The sequence below is a fragment of the Falco peregrinus genome, unplaced genomic scaffold (assembly GCF_023634155.1).
Source record: "Falco peregrinus isolate bFalPer1 unplaced genomic scaffold, bFalPer1.pri scaffold_42, whole genome shotgun sequence".
NCBI lineage: Eukaryota > Metazoa > Chordata > Aves > Falconiformes > Falconidae > Falco > Falco peregrinus.
Genome location: NW_026599609.1, coordinates 1,478,713 through 1,491,008, shown reverse-complemented (window position 1 = coordinate 1,491,008; position 12,296 = coordinate 1,478,713). Strand labels below are relative to the sequence as shown.

Sequence of the window (12,296 nt, the reverse complement as noted above, 5' to 3'; positions counted from 1 at the left end):
CACTTTATCGGCAGAAGCAGTCACGGCATCTGGACTGAAGCAGCAGGCTCAAATCACATCAAATGATGTCCTAAGCATTAAAGTAACACTGGAAACATTAAAAACACATAGGGTGAAAGGATTAAGCAGAACAAAGGGAATGCTTTTGTTAAAACACAGAACATCAGTGGAGAAAAAATAATGCTTCTACGTTAACAAGAAACATTTTGACAATTCTGTCACGCTCAAGAATCAAGGTGAGTCATTCTGCTAGTCCGACAAAAATAGGTGTGCTTCTCGTGGCGAGTGCAAAATAAAACACCTATGCATCAATAAACCAACAGGCAAGTGCAATGTGCTTGACATCCATTTAATAGAATTCACATTCGGACTGCAATAAACACATTTTCCCATCTGAACTGTGGGATGAGAAACTATAGACGCACTATGTAAACAAAATCCTTTCCGGAGCTTTTTTCCCAGCATTTTGTTCAAATCAGGTAATTTTTGGTTAAAACATCGCGGTGCTCCTGTACTGCCCTGCAAAGGGGATCCTGTCAACGTGGATACTTTCTGAAGATCCGTCAGAAGATACCATGGGAGAAGCTCCAGCAGATCCAGCTTCAAGTTCAGCAGTGGCTAGGGAGAAGAGAAACAACATTCCGGTGTTGCTTTTACCCTAGACAGGGCCAAATCAGTCACTATGAAAACATCATGGATAACTGGAGAGACTACAGTCCAGAAAGAGATTTAAAAACTTCCAAGGGGACATAACAATCAAAGGGCTAGGCACAAAGGGAGAAACAATCTTTTTCCACATTTGCCTACCAGCCAACAGTATTTCTAAAGCCAGTGACAGAAATTCTATAGGCTACACACTGAACATCTTCAGGGAACCCACAAATGACTCCTGCTTGCACCAGTGCTAAACTGAGCCCCCCTGCAGACCTCTCGAACCTCCAGTATCTGTTTTCCTTGAATGTTCAAAGCAGTGATTTATTGGAACTCTGCTCCTAAAAACCAGCTTCTGCCTTCTCTGTGACAAACTTAAAAAGAATCCGCCGGTGAAAACGCAAACACCTTTGCAATGCAGTCAGGCCAGGACAAGTCTCCTAGCCTGGCACTTTCTTTGAGGGGCGTCTTTGTAACTCACCCTGGCAAAACCCTCTTTCCTCCACAAAAACACATACTCAAGGAAAGCAAGCCCACCTTTCCTGTTCTTCTCCAGCCACATTTTTCCGACAAGGTCCTGAAACCAAACGCACTCTATGACACCTAGCAGATGCACAGTCAGGTTCAAAATGCACACGGATGAAATGCAACGGCTTTGTGTCCATTCGGACACATGGAACGAGCTGTGAAGCTACAGCTGAACACTCTCTGTATTACCAAAAGCATGCAGGAACAGAAGGAAATTCTCGCAGGGGCTTCCTGCTTTGAAATAGCACCAGTCACTGCAAAGCAAAGCAGTGACTCTGGAGGAACGACTACCCTGAAACAGGTGGAATTCCTCTTTCGACACCTGGCCTCATATTATAGAGCATGTTTCATGCTATGTGTTAAAAGCATTCAACTCATCTGATGTTTGCCTAAGTGCTACTAAATGATCTTTTCCCAAAGAAAGGGTATCTTTCATCACTGATTATATTTTTCTTGCTTATTCAAAAAAGACTGCAACATATAAGCTACAAATACAAGCAATGGACAAGAAACAGCAAAACCCCAGACCCAACAGCAGAGAATGGGCGCGGTATGATGTAGTGCGGAATGCAACCGACGCACATGGAAGAAGCAGCGATGGCTGAAGTCTATAAACGTCTTCTCTCAGGGCTTCTTTTACGTTTGATGTTTGTGCTCAAGGATTCACTCTAGAAAAACGTGACTTCAGCTTAAGCCGTGTAGAGGAAGCGGGTTAGTTTTCTCTGCACTTGTCTTTTTCAGGCAACTGCATAACATTCTACACAATCTTTTGGTAAGCAGGAAATTTTCACATTCAAGTCTAAACTGGAAAGCTAGCAGAAAAACCTCCCTGTGCTTAGCACAGGAACTTGACAGCTTTCAAGCCATTACATTCAGGAGTTAGGAACACTCCTCTTTTTCCTTAAAAATGCCCCTAACAGTGACACATTACCTTGTTTAAGTTCTTTAGCGATTCTTTCATCTAGTTCCTGCCGTACCTAGAATTATACAGAAAATATAGTTAATACTTTAACAGTCACATTTTTCTAATATTAAACTTCTAAAACATTCTTAAAATCCACACATAATGAGAGAAAACCTAAAAATATAATTCCAAGTAGACACACCTTGGTTTGGGGTTTGATTTTTCTTGAAGAGAAACTTTTGGTCAGTCGGGCTGCAGCCGCCTCATTGCTCAGCAACGTTAACAAAACAATTTGTAACTCGCCAGCTGGATTATTACTGGGCATTTAACAAAATACACAGGAAGAAAGCAAGAAAGCCTAGCGCAGTTATAGCAGTGAAGGTACGGCTGAAGTTTATCATCAAACACACAAACAGGATGCCAGCTACACGCCGAGATATGTACAAATGCCACCCACAGGGACAAATCAGCCAGTTGAGGCTGGCTTCTGCAACTTCACAGAGAGAAGAGCTGCACCAGCAGCTGCTGCAGGATTGACATACACCATTTGTATAGAAAAAAGCGTGTGCCAATATTCTTCTTTTCTCCACCTTAAGATGGGAAATTGAAAGAGCTCCTACAGATGACGCCAAAACTTCTTTATTGTTATTGCAAATACCACGACACACATTTATAAAAATATAAAAGCACACACAATTTTTTCTTGCAAACTGTGTCCTAAGAAAAACAACCGCAGCTACAGCTTCTACGCAGCGAGTGCTGTGGGGTTTATTATGTAGCTGGAATCAGCCTGGATCACTGCAAAGGAGCACTTACGCCTCTTCTCCCCTAGAAAGTGGGTATTGTTACCAATTAAGTTATTCTCACTTATGATTCTGCCTTCAGAAGCCTTCACAAGAAGGAATCACATCTCCTAATTTAAGAGTCACAGTCCAAGCGCTATATGCTGTTGTTTACGTTTGATGGTACTTGCTACTCCTACATTTTTCCCATCAAATTTGTGACACACAGGAGTGAATTTCCAAACGGATACCATACAGCTTCCAGGGCTACGATGGCCATGAAGATGCTGCAGGGCTTGGACCTTGTGAGCTATATGCAGAGGCTGAGAGCTGCAACTGTTTCTTTGCTGGAGAACAGGAAAGCTCAGGGGGACCTTATCTATGCGTATAAGTACCTGGTGGGGGGAGTACAGAAGATGGAGCCAGACTCTTCTCAGCGGTGCCAAGCAAAAGAACAAGAGGAATAGGCACAAATCCAGATAGAGGAAATTTTAACAAGGATTTTTATAATTATTATTTTTTAAAAAATTGTAAGCATGGACAGCCACTGGAACAAGTTGCTCAGAAAAGGTTGTGGAGTGTCCATCCTTGGAGATGTACAACACCTGGCTGGACAGAACAGTGAGAAACCTGCTACGGCTGACCCTGCTTTGAGCAGGGGTGAGGTCGGACTAGATCATCTCTAGAGGCCCCTTTCCACCCTCACTCCTTCTGTGACTCTCTTGATTTTAGTACTGAATTCCTGGGGGAAGGAGCATTTATTTCATGAAATGAGCAGACCCACCTAGCAGCATAACAACAACAAGAACGGAAACACTGCACAGGGTACTCGACAGGACAGAGAGAGCAAGAGCCTCAGGAAGGAAACCACTCTGCTTACCCTCACAAGAGCAGCAGGAACAGGCAGTAACTGCAAGGGTCAGAGGAGCGGGGCTGTAAACCAGCGAAGCGGAGGGAAGGGTGCTCTCTCTCCAGGAACACAGGGAAAGCTGGGACCAAATTCACCGGATCCTGCAGGAGAAGCACCCCTCCGTGATACTTCATTGAAATACTCTGTGCCAACAGAGCTGCATGAACAATGGAAAAGGACCCCCCAAATCTCTAATTGTTTTCAAGCAGGTACAAGCAGAAGCAAAATCCTGGGGAGAAAGGACCCCCTAACTCCTGAGACGAGACACAGGTAACAGAGAAAAGCAGGAAAACTAATGCCTAGACCAAAATACGGCCCAAACCCAGGACCAAGCCCAAGCAAAGTCGTAGTACTTAGTGGTGTTAGAAGAAACCACTTTCCCTGGTTTCCTGAGTCTTCACAATGACTAGAAGGTCCACAGGACCCTCCGCAACATGTACAAATCAATCAAGAGAAGAAAAAGGTCTTGTTTTCCTCTTATTCATTCCATCAACGTCTTTGTGATTCTCATCCATGTCTGAGGGAAGAGAAATAGGTGGAAATAAAGCCAACACACTGATTTCTGAAAAGGGAATGAATGAAGAGCCAGGCAAAATACACCTCCGAGGACCTTAACTTGCCTCCACTTTTCTCCTTCCCCCCAAACCCCTGGGAAAGGCATCACAGCTGAGTGTCCCAAACCTCCTGAGCAGGTACTTCTCACCTCACTGCACATCTCTTCAGGCGGTAACACACCAGGTGTTCATTTGCAGCAGGCACCTTCTCAACAGTTCTTTTTCAGAAAGTGGTGTTGACTTACTACTTATCCACACAGGCTGCTTTAGCACAGAGTAAGCTGGATCCTGTAAGACTCCGTGAAATGATGCTCCGAGTCTGGAGTACCAGTACTGTTCTGAAGTTGAGTTCCTAGACACAACTGCTGCGACCACCAAGAACTATTTGTATATCAGAAGTGGCAAGGAGGGTAAACCAGCCTACTCCTAGAGCTCAAAGTTCCATTATAACAGATTAAATCCATAGACTATCATCTCACAGACGGTTAACTACCACCGAAGCCCTTGCACTACACCTCACAGACGGTTAACTACCACCGAAGCCCTTGCACTACACCTCACAGACGGTTAACTACCACCGAAGCCCTTGCACTACACCTCACAGACGGTTAACTACCACCGAAGCCCTTGCACTACAAATACATAAAGCAGAGAAGTCCCCTGCAGCAGTCATTCTTTCACTTGGACAAACTAAAGTTCAAAATATGCGCAGTGTTAGGAAAATGTGAATACATCAGTAAGTTTTAATCAAAACCTAACAGCGTAAACAGACAACATTTCCAGTATAAAATACCATCCCAACATTAAACAATGCTGGCTGCAAACCTTGCCATGTATCTGGCTGCAGAGAAGAGAGAGGGACAGATTTTTGATGAAGGAGCTGAAGAAGGAAGAAAAATGGCCTTATGTTCACAGGTCTTCAGTGAGAAACAAGAACGTGGCCTACATGTAAATGAAGGAAGTAAAAAAGCTAACAACAAAGACTGCTACAAGAGTGCAGAAAGCCAAATCAGAAATGGAACAGAAATTGAAAGATGAAGAGGAAGCAGACATTTCCCTTCCCACATTAAACTGGTTTCATTTACCCACTGATTCACCCTGGTTGCAGAGTTCACTGTTCTTGTCTGTCAAGACACGCACGTTCATTTTCACCAGCCTTTGGCACAGCTGTTAGGATTTAAGCTTGACATTTGTTAAACCTAACAGCAGGACTCCAGTCCCAAAACCTCCTTGCAGCACTTGCAGGAGACATTCCTTGCCTTAGTCTACGGACTAAGGGAGCAGGTCTGAAATGCTGAATTGCTAGTTGCTACGGTCACTGTCTAATGACATGCACAGAATTTGTCAAGTACTTGTAATTTATTCCACATTACTGAAGCTCTAATACAAATAAAAACCACCAAAAAACCCCGAAGACATTTGCATGGGATTGGGATTCTACTGGTTAATAAGCTTGTGCCAATATGAACTTTTTTCTATTTTTAAAGATCCTTTTGCACTTCAAGGTTATTCATTTCTGTAGCGTATATATTTGATAAAGGGGAAGGGGCTATACTGGAATGGAACACATTTCTTTATGCTCTTTTAAGAATAACACGCTCATTTTTTACTGAACATGTGATATTACCATCTTCAACATGTACGGCTCTATGTGTAATCACTGATAGTCATGCCTCATGTTTAGGAAAGCGGTGCAATCTTTCAAGCCTTTAAACACCAAATTCCTTAGTTAAGTCTAAAGAAGAAACTGTGTCCACTTGCTAGTGGAGCACTCCTTCCTCTTGTCAGCATCATTTACCAGTGTTTCCCAACAGCTGCAGGACCAATGATTACCATCATTTTGAATAAGAGCAGTGTGAACTATTTTCACCTCTTTGCCCCTGAAGCTATTTCAAAGCTTGTGCACAAACGAAATTTACACAAACATCTTCCTCTTCAGAATGGCTGGCATGTTCCCTACTTCCAATAGCCTTTCTCACCTTGAGGAAGCTACTACAAGGAACACCAAATCTGCAGAGAGCTTTGACTAAAAAAAGTAGTGCAAAAGGACTGCCTGAGGCACACTGCAATTCCAGCTTCTTAACTCCCTGTCATTTAGAGCTTCAGTGGCAGAAACATTTGCCATCTCCAGCCAAGGCAGCACTGCGCATCCTGAATTTAAAGGCAAGGCAAATTCTGTAGAAGGGAACCAGGTTAGTGGCAAAACAAAGCTGAGGCATAACTGAAGTAAACAGTGAAGTGAAGAAAAGGCTTAGAGTCAGAGAAATTCTTCTGCTTTGAAAGAGTCTGGTGAACAGACAGAATACCAGGCAGCACAACCAGCAAAGCATTTCAAAGGAGACTAACACTATAATCTCTGATTTCTTCCCTCATGCTCCAACTTGCCTCCTGAATGGCACGGGACTCCTGCGGAAATGACAGCACAGACTGTGCATCTGGTGATTTTGCATTTGGAAACTGATTGAGATTTGCCACCCATTATTGTGTGCAGAGGGATACATGCAGTTTTTCCCTTTTGTTACTTCCTGACTTCAAAGTCTTATGTTGCAATTCAATCCTCTTTTCTCAGATGCATGTTATGCACAAGACATACTGCACCCGACTGAGAACAATTAAGCCCGCAGTTCTAAGCGAAATACTCGCCTAGTCCTCTAGCGACTACTGCACCTCTGAGAACTCAGTTCCTTTCTTCTGAAGGACTCCAGAGAAGATCAGGTTTTAAGACTTCCCTGAATACACTGAACGTCAGGTGACTCGAGGCTACAAGCAGTGACACTACAATTAGTCTCAGTCGTTCCCTAACTGGTGATTACAGGAAGAAATATCATAGAGATGTGCAGCTGGATTTAGTAACAGGGAGGTTATTCTTTTTTTCCTGTTTCTTCTTCAAAAAAAGAATCCACAACTGTTAAACCCTTTTCTTTTAAACTAGGACAGCTTTTTTCCTAGAAGTGGGATGGTTTCCTCCTTTGCCTTTTTCTTCTTGTAACATCTCGCTCCCATCTCTCTCTCTTTTTTCCCTGCCCTCACTTGCTCCCTGTCCCTCTTGTTCCCTTGTCCTGGCTTTCTCCTTACTTCAGTTTTGCAGTGGATCCCTGAATTTCGCCTCCTTTCTGCTGCTTGCGTGCAGAATAATCCCTGCAGGTGGTACAGTACTAATTGCCTCCCACGTTCTTTAGGTAGTGTTATGTCCACCCCTCTGACACAAACACCACATTCGCAACGATACAGAAAAGTTCATCTCTTAACTGCCGCTGCTACGCACTACCTACACACTGCTTTGTCTATTTTTGTTTTGTTGTTTGGTTTGGTTTTTTTCTTTTTCTTAAACCAGGTGCAGTATGTAGACACGTTATTTTAAATGGATTCTTTCCAATGTAGGTGGGACCACTGAACCAGGGTAAGGCCTAAAGGTGACCAAATGCTTCTCACATCCATTCAACAACAGAATGTGCGAGGGACAGACACTGACTGAACAGGCAAGCTTGCCCATGCCTCAGTCCTATGCTAGGTGGGAAACCGATTACAACTACTGACATCTGTTTCCAAGTCTCATGATACCACGTTTACCATTCTGAGGGGTGTGCTATCATGCTGACTGCTAATTACAGGGCATATTTTGACCAGAGGTATTGCAGAGGTTGCAGCTTTTTACCAAATTAGAAAGCTCTGTAGACTTCCTGAGGAGCAGTTACATATAACACCACATAGCAGGACCCACAAAATCAAATGCCTCCGAGGCACAGCATTCGTCCCGCACTCAAGTGAGAAGTAACGTGCCCAGTTCATACCATCCTAGTTTTGAAGCATCCCTTTGTTGGTATTGTACTAAAACCAGTTCCGGTGAAGAAACTGCTAGCATGAACATCAGTGAAGGGGGAAAAGGTGTCTCAAACAAAGAAGTCTGATGGGATTTTGCACTCATCATAAAGATAGCTGTTTTAAAAAAGGTCATCCACAGAATGGCTTGGGTTGGAAGGGACCTTAAAGATCATCCAGTTCCAGCCCCCCTGCCATGGGCAGGGACACCTTCCGCTAGACCGGGTTGCTCCAAGCCCCACCCAGCCTGGCCTTGAGCACTGCCAGGGATGGGGCATCCGCATTAAATTTTACTGAAGAGCTTATTTGGGAGCTTCCTATGCCACAGTATTCTTCACCACAGTTTCTCTTGCAAAAGAGAACTTGCAAAAAAAACCTGTTACGCAGTTCATCATTTAGAACTCAGTATTTTTTGGTCTTTGAGCGCTTCTGGAAATTTTATAACCCTAATGTCCAGAAGTCTTCATTTCTACCACCTAGTTGTATACTGGTTTGATGAGCAATTTGGTTTAGCATATTAGAGCATATGGTTTGGAACTAGAAATGGATTCTAACTTTAGACTGAAAAGCACAACCTTGCTTACAGATACTCTTCAACACTAGTTGAGACCAGTATTTAAAAACGCTTACCTTAGCCACATAGGCTTCAACTCTGTTTCTTGATGGTAACGTATTCCCGGTCGGGGTTAGGAAGCTTCCTCCTAGATTTAGACTTCTATTCAGTGCCAGATTGTTGCTAATATGTCCCAGTTCAGTTGAATACAGAACTGGAGCACTGACAGCGCTGCTTGCAATTAAAGGTTTGCTTCCATGGCACTCCTGAAGGAGCTTAGCGTTGGCTTCTGCTCGTCTCTCATTAGCTCTGAAACATTCAGAAGCATACAAAGAATTATCTTTGGTAATAACACTTCCGCAAAGTTACCCTCCAGGTCTTTGACTATTATCTGACTTCTGAAAGTGGAAGGGATTAAGAGAGTTCAAAAAAAATGTCCATAATTTGATCTGAGGTTTTTTGAAGAGCCTATTTCTAGGTAGCCACACTACCTGCAGGAAGCAGCAAGAGTTAACCAATTCTTTGGACTTCTCAGCATTAAGGCCTCAAAGCAGTCTGTGCACACCGTGTGTTTACATAGCTCTTCCTGAAAGGTACATCACCGGCGTAAGAACTCTGGGCTTCCCTTCCTTTCCCAAAGCAAGCTGAAACCTATGACATGCGGCTAAAATGGAAGCCAAAAGATTTTTGTTGTTCTTCTTCATAGCACCAAATGCCGTTCTCTGAAGGGCCTATCCTTATTCAAGCAGTAAAGGACATGACATTCTCTTTTCTGCCGTACTTAGAATAAGAAGAGGAGATTAGAGACTGGCAAAAAGGCTGCCTGTTAAAACAAACTCAACTTCAAAAATATCCTATTAATGCCCATGATCGGTGGTGTTACTGCTGGAACACTGAAGAGAAACGAAGATAGTTCCAATGAACAGGGGGGAGCCTTAAGGTACTTTCATCACAAATATGCTATCTTATGCATAATGCTGACCAGATGTAGAAAAGGTATTTAACGAAGAAAACTGCTTGAGGAAAAAGTAGTATCTTATTATCACGCCAAAAATGCATGGACTTACCCTTCCAGTTTATTTCCTAGGCACCTTCCATTTTTAACTTCCTCCAGATACAGGTCTTTGTACTTTTCCGCTTCTGCCTGTACAGATTCTTTTTGAAAAATACTGTCTCGTTGGGTATTTTTTATCCTGTCCAATTCACGTTCGAGGTCTCCAATTCTGTGTTCTAGCTGGCTTGTCAGCAAAGCATGACGACTGGCTCTGATTTGTTCTAATCTGTCCTGGGAGGCTGCCTGCATCTGAAGTAGATACACACTTTCAACCACCGCAAAGAAAAAGAGAACTCCCCTCGCCAGTCAATTGCACGTACCCAGTTTCAAGGGCCCAGCTCTATTCAGCGAGGCAACTGTGCCTCCTCACTGCCATCAGCGACCAGGGCAGAACCCTGGAACTACCACACTAAATGATTCTTTTCATTCAGAAAGAACCCCCATCTTAGCACTATTCTTCATCAAAGCTACTGATGGAAGAACACAATCTCTGTAGGACAGGGCATAGCATTCCTCAAAGAAATTATGGAGATGCCGCACCCCCAGCCCCCACCCTGCAGCTTTGGTGACTTCTTTTCTGAGCGTTGCCCCTTGTGCAATGACTAAGGAAGATGTGTATGCCTGGCTGTGACAACTCTAAGTTGCAATACCCATTCAAGGATAAACAATGAGAACAAGACCAGTGGACAGTGATACCCCTCCAAGAACTGCAAAATGAAATTCTACCTTGGCAAGTTTTTGATTCAGGGCCTGCAGGCACACTGCACGCACATGAAAGCATCTTGCCCAACCATATTCCCTTCTCCCACTGCCCTTCAGGAAAAACAGAAGTACAGCGTAACACATGGAATCAGGCACCACCCCCCGCCCCTAAAAATGACAACCAAAACGGAAGTCTATAACAGACACACATAAGAAATGAACTTACCTGCAAAATCAGGTTGACTTCTTGCAGTTTTTGTCTTATTTCTTGTTCAGCTCACTCTTCCACCTCTCTTTTGGATTGTTCTATTTGGCTGCGATCCACCATGTTAGTCTCCATATGGTGTTTGAGATTAGCCACCTCTTCTTTCAGCTGGCTTTTGCTCTTCTCCAGTTCTTCATGGTTCCCACGCATGGTGGACAACTCCTCTCGCAAATCATGATTTTGTGCTTCTAGCTGCATGCCTTTTTTAGGCTTTATCTCCAGCTGCTGGGAAAGTTCATCAACCTGTAGACAGGAAAGGGGAAAAAACCAGGGAACTCAGAGGGATCTAAAATTAGTCAAATCTGTGAAAATTGGTAAAGGAGTTGGCCATCAACACTGTATTTGCCATCTGCTGATTCAGTGTTAAAACAAAAGTGAAACCAGGCTCTTCTTTTAAAACAAGAACAGCTTTCACATAATTTCTGACAGCATTCCTCAGGTTCCCATCCTTCCTCAGTTCTGCAGTGGGTCACGGACCGAGAGGTACCAAACCAGCGGCATGACACCCGCAGGGCTAGGCTGAAAAGCACCAGGGCTATTCTTCTGCGAGGTGTTCATACGATCATAGGAAATCAAACACACCCATACCCAGTTACATCACAGCCACATTCTGGTTTCATCAGAAAAAGAACCATGTGTCACGCTTCAGAGGAATTGTCACATGCTGTCACACGGTCAAAGCTTTGTCACAGAACTGACAAGGCAAGAAACGGGTACCCTTCTCTTCCATTCCGCTAAACGATCTGGAAGTAGCGGTTCAGAACACCGCTTTTGCAGCAGTGGTGGCAGAAGACAGTCTCTTTAGGTCAAAGCTGCAGTTTGTTTTCAAAAGATTTCCAGGAAATATCAGACTTCCCATAGGTCCCAATGGTCAACTACAGCTCTATCCCCTTCTTTCCCCCTCCAGAAACATCCATCGTCTATACCTATTAACCATAAAACATGATATCCCATCATCTTTTATTTTTAAAAAAGTGGGGGAAACCAGCAGAGTCAACACTTGAAAGTCTCTAAAATACGTAGAAACTTTACACTTATTTAAAATTGCCCAAACGTAATTCCATTCCCTGTCATTCAAAATAACTCTTCCAACAGGAACACAAATATGCTGCTAACCTGTGAACTAAAAATGAGCCACTGTCAAGGCAGTTGACTCGTTCTACAATAATATCTTCTAAAAAGGAGCATAACTTTGAAACACAGCTATCTCAGTAATGAGCGGAGAAGCAGCTAAAGGTCACATGCTACCGAACGGCCAGAGCAATGCAGGAGCGGGCTGGAAACTAGGACCACGCGTGGCAATCGGTTAGCTGAGGGGAATGTGCTCGAGCTTGTCTAGACAACAATTAACATGATGAGGCATGTTTGCAGAGCACAGGGGAGTGGGAGACGGATGGCGCCAGGGAAAGGTAACAGCTTGCTGTTAATTGATGGCAGTTAGCCACCAATCAGGGATTGCCAAGGATGCAAGGCTTAGCTTCAAGAACCAATTAGTTTGAAACGCGCAGCTTCTGTAAGTGTATAAAAACGTGTGCTTCTGTACAATAAATTGACATTTGCTTGCATCAAGCTGC

General features: G+C 43.6%; 1 pseudogene; it reads right to left on the bottom strand.

Moving 5' to 3' along the window:
- Positions 1-328: 328 nt before the first annotated feature.
- Positions 329-12,296, bottom strand: part of LOC129783465 (ankyrin repeat domain-containing protein 26-like) — a 55,736-nt pseudogene continuing 43,768 nt past the window's right edge.